Source organism: Oryctolagus cuniculus, chromosome 14 (genome assembly GCF_964237555.1).
Source record: "Oryctolagus cuniculus chromosome 14, mOryCun1.1, whole genome shotgun sequence".
Classification (NCBI taxonomy): Eukaryota; Metazoa; Chordata; class Mammalia; order Lagomorpha; family Leporidae; genus Oryctolagus; species Oryctolagus cuniculus.
In genome coordinates this window covers 57086262-57095674 of record NC_091445.1, presented here as the reverse complement: position 1 = coordinate 57095674, position 9413 = coordinate 57086262, and the positions used below count along the sequence as shown (strand labels likewise).

The window sequence follows — 9413 nt, the reverse complement described above, 5'->3', positions numbered from 1 at the left end:
TTATAACAAAGATTTAATAAAGTGGACAGTTAAGTGGATTTAGTCTATTCTTTTCAGAATAAATAAGATTAACCAGATAAGATGCAGATTTGAAAAAAATATTTTAACTGATAAGGTAAATCAGAAATCAAAAACATCTCTGAAACTACACAGTCAGATAAGGGAAATAATTTCAAGAGTATTGAGCAAAATAGTAATGATTTTTTTCAAAAAATATAATTAACTTTTAGAAAGGCTTTGTGACAGTGGAGTCTTTGTCAGTTAACAGAATCAGGCACATTCCTGAAAAGCAAATAATGAAAAGCAAATACTGTTGTATTCAGTCTCTAGGGAAGGAAGACTGTCTAAATTTTTCTTTCCATCTTTGAAATCTGCAATTTCTCTCCTTGGTTATTACTTTTTATTTCTCATCCTGCAGACTAGCATAACACATTAAATCACCAAAATAAATATTTAGCACTAGGAAAATTTAGAGCAGCACTAGCATGTAGTAACAGGAAGAGTTCTCTATTTATACAGTGAACTGGGAGCCGATTTTAAGCATGGTGAGCAGGAGGGAAAAACAAACAACTTTATGATTCTTGAGAGCATTTTGCAAGTCCTCAGACCTAGCCTAACAAAGATTGGAACTGATTTTTCTCTGGTTGTTAGCAGATTAGCACATTCCTGGGGGAAAAATGCCCAATAGATAGCTGACTAAGCAAATATTAGAACAGAATTTAATAGAATAAAATTAAATTACAATTCACCTCTATGGGACAAACTTGGTTTGAGTTAAATTCTTTGAAAGTATTCATTTATTTTGCTAAGAAAAAAAAATTGCTTTCTGCTTTTTTGCTTATTGTGTGTAAAATTACCTTGGAATCCAAACTAAAATATCATAGCTTTCAGGAATCACTCTGAATCAATTTTGAGCAACATTATTAATCTGTAAGTAAGGTAATATTATGTTTGTGTATTTCTTGTATGGGAAGGACAGTGATGAGCCAACTATTGCTAAAAGATATTTGACCTCCAATTCCTTTAAAGGGCACTTGGTTTGGGTTGCAAAAGAGCTTTTGGGAAGAGCTAGGATCTGTAGGAATAATAACTCCAATAAGTAATGACTGCTTCTATTTATAGTTTATTATAAATATAGTTCATTAAAGTCAAGGCAACATCAAAAGCTCTCCGTAACCAGTGAACCAGCCTAGCTCTGGGGACAAGGATGTTTAAAACTTCAGAATGATTCATGGAGTAATGATTCTGATTCTGCTTAGTCCCTTCAAATTTAGTCAACTTCAGGATCATGAAGCAAAAGTTAAAATATAGCTGAATGACTCAAAGGACAAGGGTAAAGATTTATTTAGTATTAAACATCTAAAACTCCATATGAGTATTTATTCAAATGAATAAAAAACAGTTATAAATCACAAGTCATTTGAGTTTGCCATTTTAGTTCCGAAGAAATTTAGGAAGTCAGTATAGTCATAAGTTATCTAATATAAAGTTATATATATATGTGTGTGTGTGTGTGTGTGTGTGTGTCTGTACATACATGTGTATATGTGTACTTATTCTTTTATTGATTGACCATATATTAAGGAAAGGTTTGTTATTTCTCCAAGTTTTCAAGTTTTTCATTTTATAATTAATTATTCATAATGACTGACATAAATTTGATAGACAAGAATGATTCTACATCAGGCACATATTTTCCAAAGAATTCTCACAAATGCTTTTTGCTAGCATTTTAATCTCCTAAAATGTAACATTTATTAAAAAAACGAATTTCAAGAGCATAAACAGAGATTAATAACTAACAACCTTGGAGTATTACCTTCTAAAGAGTATAATTTTTAATAAAATTGCTTTATTATAATCTCAAAATAAATGGTAAGTATCCCTGTTTTTATTTCTGACTTACAAAGAAACTTACCAGGCCTAAAAAATCAAAAGCAAAAGCAAAAAACACCCAAGTAGGGGTGGCTCCAGCCCAAACAGTGCCTCCAATATGTCAAAAATGGACTCTAAACCCTGGGAAGCACATGTCCAGATTTGAATCTGGTAGAAATTTCCCCCACTTTTGCTGTCATCTGAAGTCAAATCTGTGGGATCTCTCTGAAGGCAAACAAACAAACAAACAAACAAACACTATTGAAAGCATCCTTTCTACATTGTTTTGTTTTGCTTTGTTTTGTTTTTAAGCGGGAACCACTCAGACTGCGTCCTCCCCCTCTCGCTCCCCCGGGGAAGGTGAGAACGATCATCAATGGCAAATGGCAGCCGCAGGGAGGCAGCACCAAGAGCTGGCTTCACGCTCAGGAGACGGCGATGTGCCTCCTCCTCGTGGTTTCCGGTGCTCTACATGTTCAGAGAAACTTCTCTAGTTGCGAACTATAGAAATGATCCCTGAAAGTATAGTCTTTCTACATTGTTTTGAATATAAACATGCACTCGAGCCTCCAGAGCACCTCCCTTCCTCCCCATCCCACACACACACTAAACTTCAACAGAAGTTTTGCCAGATTAAAGCTACTGGATGCCTTTGACACTGAAGGCGGTTCTTTCTGGAACCACTTTTAGTCAACATCTCCCTAGAGGGTATTTTTTTAAAGGTAGATAATAGATCACCCACGAATATGTTTACATGTGTTTCTAATATATAAACTGATGTGCATGTGTGTATTTATCATGCAGAAGAGTAGAGCAGACATATTTTCTGGTGACACTGGGAAATGGTCTTGTCAGTCAGCTAACACAGTGTAGCAGGAGGAAGACGCAGACTTGGGATTTTTTCTATTCTTCCCCGACAGTGGGCAGACAGAAGGGTTAAAGTGCACGCAGTTTGCTTTGCGACTCCAGTTGTGTAGGAAAGCAGTGGATGCTGAGACCCGTGCATGTTCCTGTCTGATGGACATCGATGGTCCTACTTCTTCCCGAGGCACAGTAGGTGGACACTTACCGTGTTTTCTGCACACTATTCCACAGCAGTCCTGCCTAGGGTATGAATCTGTGAGGGAACAATGGCTCTCAGATTCACAACAAAAGTGCTGGCTTCTCGGCAACACTTTCTTCTGGGAGAAAATCATTTGCTTTTTTTTTTTTTCCTTTGTGTGTATGTATACAGATACTTTATAACATGGTGCTGAAGTTTTGAAGGAATTTCAATTTATGCAAAATGAAGAAAGGGAGGAAAATAATAGTGATGGTGATATTAATATAAAACCACACTTTGAAAGGCCTGAATTGGCACTGTGTTTATTACAACGCTAGACATCATATCAGTCATCCCTCGAAAGGTGTTTAAAGTGGGCTTGGGAGGTTTGAACCAAACCCTATTAGTATTTAATCAGCCACAGTTTAGGACATACTGGCATGTTTTTCTAGAGAGAAAGAAAAGAAGAAAATGAAAGTGAAGATCTTCTTTAATGATAGCAGTTTGACTGACCCTGTGGGAAGAGATAGATTTATTTTTAGAGCAATGTAGGGTCTGACCTTTCATGTTCCAATGCACCCTGGCATAGTGGGCTTCCCTGTTATCTTTTGCTTCTGCTTGTCCCCTAGAGGCAAGTCCCTCCTATGGAGAACCAGATTAAGGGGAATCTTGGAAGGAAGAGACAGGCAGGAATAAACTGGAACTAAAGCCCTTAATATCCATGAAGTGATTAAAATGCAGCCATGCCCGACAAGAACACACTGCTGTTATCAAACAGACATTGACAACTTCTTTGAACTCAACTCAATGGTATAAGGGGAACATAAAATCTTTTTAACTTTGGGGTGTCTCCAGGAAACACACTCAGATTTCTCGACACACACTGGCTACAACCACACATTACCCGGAGCTGACAGCAATCCCACACTTGGCTTCCCCTCTGCCAAATTGAGTCTAGGGCAGCATCCAGGCAAGAAGCGTGCTGCCAGCTCTGTAGATGGACTGGCTGGTTCATCTGCTTGCGGTGGTGCAAAACTTGGCAAGTCAAAATACACACCTGACCTCAGAGGGCATCTATCTTAATCCACTACTGTGGATGATCAAAAACACTCTTGCAAAAACTAGATTGTTTCTTGAATGTCATTTCAAAGAAACTCATAGAGAGAAGACATTTTCTTCTATTTCTGCATTTGCTATTATGCTGAAGAAATACTTGGCCTAAATGTTCGTTTGTTTTCTTTTACGGAGGGGGAGCAGAAGGTTAGAAGAATCTCCATGCAAAATGAATATGGCATTTTATGGCCATGTTTACTGTAGAAGAAAACAATATCAAAGAAAAGCAACAAAATATCTTACTCTATTTGGTTTAGTTTTCTCTTTTCTAAATTTCTAAATTAACAACTAGTATCACTGGGCTCAAAATAGAATTAATAATTGCAAATAAAAATATTTACATTTTAAAAGATGGACACTTAAGCTGCACATCTGTGCTAGCCAAACTTTTTTTCACATGCTCCTGTGAAGGCTGACTTCACTAAACCATCAAAAATCTTAGAGGCTTATGCAGCTATTAAAGTACCAGTGTGGTGCTTGAAAGGGCCTCCTGGGGCCATGGAGAAGCAGAGATGGTGGCAGTACATAGAATAATGTGCCTTTGGAAGAGCTGGCATTGAGAGGCCTGGTCAGTAGTGTACTGTCACAGGGTGTCATTTATCGAAATTTAGTACTAGTGAGAGCATTTAAAAGCTTGTCAGTGAGAAAGTTTATTTGTTATTTCAAATGACATGGGGTTTACATCATAAAGAGTCTGGCACACTGCTGGCTGGCAGAGTCAACAATATGTGAAATAGACAACAGATCGGTGATGCTCAGAGTATATTCACCACCACCAGTGCACCTGGGAGGAGGACCTTCCGACCCTCCCTTTTCCAGCAATCACGACTCCCTTGTATCACCTTGTAGCACCTGTAACACCTCAATGGCTAGTCTTAGAATACTTCCTGAGTGCAAACTCCTCAAAATGTGGACCAAAGTTACTCAAAGATTGTACTAAAACATTCTCATTTTTCATTATCATATTATGCCTAAAATGGAATGACTCTGTTAATGTTTATATTAGTTGTAATGTATCTTTTTTAAAACAAATAAATATAATTCCCATAGGTCAGTAGTTCAATTGCCACCACTCTCTCAAATCTCCGAGGGGAGAATTGGCTAAAAATGCTTGTTAAATGTAATTCTGGGTCTGAATTAGGAAAGATAATGAGCTGATAAGTACTCAGTGCACTTTATGTATAATTAATAACTCAATCTTCAGAGTCTTTGAGATGTGGTAATGTATCATATTTTCTGATTATAAAGTATTCTTAATAAAAAGAACTATCTACATGGCTCACATTTCTGCCTTCCAATATTCCTATTTTTCAAAAAGAACTCCTGAAGTCTGCACTAAAAACATTCTTCTTAACCAAAACCCATTTATACCATTAATAAAATATATGCAAAAATGTCAACAAAATGCTTTTATCTTTCATAATCAGAACCATCACAAGATGCAGTAAATTTTGCAATGCGTTCATTATTTATATGTATATGCTCTTTGTTTCCACTCTCTTTTCCTACTTGGCTGTTTCCAGTATGATGGATGGAGATGTTAGAAAACTCAACTTACTCATAAATACGTGGAAGGGCCCTAAATGAAATCCTGAGAGTCTGGTTCAGAGCGTAGCCACCTAACTCCCTGCTCACAGACTTTTCTAGGATGTATCGCTTGAACAACCAGTCCAACTCAGAAGCCTTTCCTACTTTGCAGCTTTTGCTGAGATTTGAAATGGTTAAAACTACCAGATAAGAGACACCACAATGAGTAAGCAGCTGCGTGTGTGTGTTTCTCTTTTATAATATGTATTTTTTCATTTTAATTGGGCACTTGGCATAAGTGCTTCTGAAGCTAAGTAGTGTTCTTAAAGAAAAAAAGAAGAAAAATAAAGGTCAGCACTACCCCAACATGATTAAACAGAAATACTCCATAATGAGAGGTTATACTGCTACTCTACCAAACATGAGAAAACTGCATTTGGGATATTAAAACAGCTTGGATGTTATCCAAACAAAAAAGTGTGGAAAAGTACAGAGAAGTAGTTCTAAAAATAATATAGGGTCTTGGTAATATGAACTCTGAAGAGAGATTAAGTGAATAGATAGTGTTTAGCTCCTCAAAACTCACTTAGGTAGGTGGAGAAAAACAACTTAATAGAAAATAATATATCTGAAAGGGAAACACAGAAGTGTGAAAACAACTGGAGATGTGACCAGTCAGAAGCAAAACAAAAAATAATAAACATAACATCTTTAACAATAAATTTCAGTGGAGCAATATTCTCAGAGAGTAAATGCAATGAAGTAATACAAGAATACACTTAATAAAGTCGTTCTTTCTTCCATAGCCAGCAATGATCTTGGGAAGATTTTATCTTGCACTCCATCAAGATCAATTAAACATCCATACATTGGTTCAGAGGATGGCCCTAGGAATAAAGATACCTGGTGGTTCTTTAATTTTCAGTAATTAAAAATTGCTCCCTCTTTAATTAAAATAATCCACTTGTAGTTTTCTAAATGTTTGTTATTTTGAGGGTGAGAGAGTGGCAGATGAAAGAAAGGAAGAAGAAAAGGAAGGACGGGGTTGTAAGCCTGATTACCAATTTAGTTTGCTAAATACACATCGTTCCTGAAGACAAAAATCAATTAATCATTATTTCAAACATTCTGGCCCCTTATTTGTATCCTATGAAAAGTCCCAGATTTTAGGACCAAAGAAAGTTCATTTATCTATATTCAAGAGTTATAAGAATGATAGCAGAAATACTTGTAAAGCTTTCAGGCAAGACGAAAAAAAGAAAGGAACATATAAAAAATTGTAATTCATTCAGTCTGAGCATTTCCTAATAAGCAATATATCCATGAATACCCACAAGTAAGAGCCACATAAAGTCTTTCCAAATATTAGGGTTATGGGAGACCACTTGAGCTAAGCAAACTCAATAAATCACTGCACATTGTGGAAATCGTCCAAGTGCCCTTTTCTGTCTCCTTTTCTGACACTGCAAAGCTTCAGTGACCTAACATTAGTGAGAGAAATCATGATGCTTATCTAATCATGCATAAACATATGTTTAACGATATGTTAGATACATAGAAATATTCTTCATTCTGAAAAATAGTCCAGCCTAACAGGTGGCGGGGGAGGGGGAAGATGAGTTAAAAGGAAAACAATGCTACTTAAGTAATTCAATATAATAACAAAATTGCCATCATTATTAATATATATTCAATTGATAGCTTCCACTTATCCTTCAAAGTTCAGCTAAAAAGTTATTTCTCCCAGGAAACTCTTCCTTAACAGAAATGAAGTCGGGGACCTTTAATGTAAATTTTTACTGACCCTTCTGCTCATTTCTAACAAAGTACATGTACTTATATGCTGTGTTAATTTTTGTCCACTCTGTTTGTTACCTGATATCAGAGATTGTGTCATTTGTATAGATAAATTTCTAATAAGAAAAAATACAATTTTATGACTGGCATGTTGAAAAAGTGTCCCAATGATTCATTGAATTAGTAACAGACACAATGTCTGCTTAATACATGTTACTTAGTTTTCCTGAATTGCCAAATGCCCAAGTGCTTGAGGGAGGGGCAGGCCTTTGTCCCAGCAATGCAGACACCACTTGAGATGCTCACATCCCACATCAGAGTGCCTAATTTCCTGTTCCACTTCCGCTCACCATGCAGCTCTCTGCTGTTGTGAACCCTGGAAGGCAGCAAAGGATGGCTCAAGTACTACTTGAGTCCCTGTCACCCACGTGGGAAACTCAGCTGGGTTCTGGACTCTTCGGCCTAGTGCAGCCCCAGTTGTTTCCAGCATTTGGGGAGTGATCCAGTCTGTGGAAGATTTCTCTCTCTCTCTCTCTCTCTCTCAAACAAATTGAAAATAAATAAACAAAAATTTTAAAAATAAAAATGCTTAAGTGATACAGAGGTCAAACAACACAATAACTACTGTTTATTCATTCACTTTCAGACAATTCACATATATACGTTCAGTGTATCCTACATGCTCAAAATTGTATTAAGTATTTTGAATCTAAAGACAAGCTCTATGAAGTTCCCCATCCTGCCAGTAGCGGGGGAGATGGATACCAATCACACAGTGGCAAAATTGCAGTGATGTAAATAGTATAAAGAGATGCACTAGGGAACGGTGTCCTCTGGAGCCAGAGCTTTTCCTGAGACATTCACAGTGCAGTCTAAAGCTGAAGAAGAGGAGCTGGTTGAGGCAGAGGGAGATGGAAGATGCAATGGAAGCTCCAGGTAAAGGGAGCAGCATCCAAAAATCACCTGTGATAGGATGAAACTGAGAGGGCCCGGAGGGTGAGAGTTCAGGATATAAGCAGAGTGTCCTGAGACAGAGGTGGGGAGACACAGGTGACCAGACCCTGGCAACCCTTAGAGGTTGTGGACTCCTCTAAGCAGAGTAGTAACTGTCCTCTCTGACTGCAGAGTGGAGAGCAGATGGGATGGTAGGTGGGGTGGCTGTGCAAAGACCTTCTGGAGGGTTTCAGGTGGTCCAGACAGACCATCTATCATACTACCTGTGGCATAGGAAGAAGAGAAAGATGCTCATGGGGAAGAATCTATAGTACTCATGGATGCAAGGGATTCACTTACAACATGTAAATTATAGCCAAGATTCATTGATGAGCTGTAGCTTGTGCTTTAGAGATACAGAGTTTTGTTTTTGATGAAAGAATACTGATAGTTTTTCAACTCCTGGTCCACAACATGAACTTCAGAAACCCTTTCTTTCACATAACATCTAGAATGTATCAGAACATATGCTAAGTTTTTTTTTTTAGAGATTTATTTATTTATTTGAAAGAGTTACATAGAGAGAGAAGGAAAGGCAGAGAGAGAGAGAGAGAGAGAGAGAGAGAGAGAGAGAGGTCTTCCATCCCCTGGTTCACTCCCCAATTGGCTGTAATGGCCGGAGCTGCACTGATCTGAAGCAAGGAGCCAGGAGCTTCTTCTGGGTCTCCTACATGTGTGCAGGGGCCCAAGGACATGGGCCATCTTATACTGCTTTCCTAGGCCATAGTAGAGAGCTGGATTGGAAGTGGATAGCAGGACCTGACACAGAGTCATATGGAATGCTGGCACTGCAGGTAGCAGCTTTACCTGCTATGCCACAGTGCAGGCCCCCAAAACAAACATTTTAATTCTGTCTTCCATGAACTTTTTGTAGTAACTGAGTATATAAAATGTGCATTGATTCAAGGAGAAATAAAAAATTGACATAGGGAAGAAATTACTGGAGAAATTGTATTACTATAATTTGTTGTGTCTAGTCTGTAAACTAAATCAATGGAAAACTGAATTAATTTCACTGCCCAAGAACTATATAAATAGCACTATCTGTTGTCATTATTTGGGAGTG

At 37.6% G+C, this 9413-nt stretch overlaps 1 non-coding gene across 1 annotated transcript; it reads right to left on the bottom strand.

Moving 5' to 3' along the window:
- Positions 1-2192: 2192 nt before the first annotated feature.
- LOC127492903 (small nucleolar RNA U3) lies at positions 2193-2407 on the bottom strand. Its single transcript, XR_007922723.1, has one exon. It is a non-coding gene; the product is annotated as a small nucleolar RNA U3 (small nucleolar RNA).
- Between the last annotated feature and the right edge of the window lie 7006 nt (positions 2408-9413).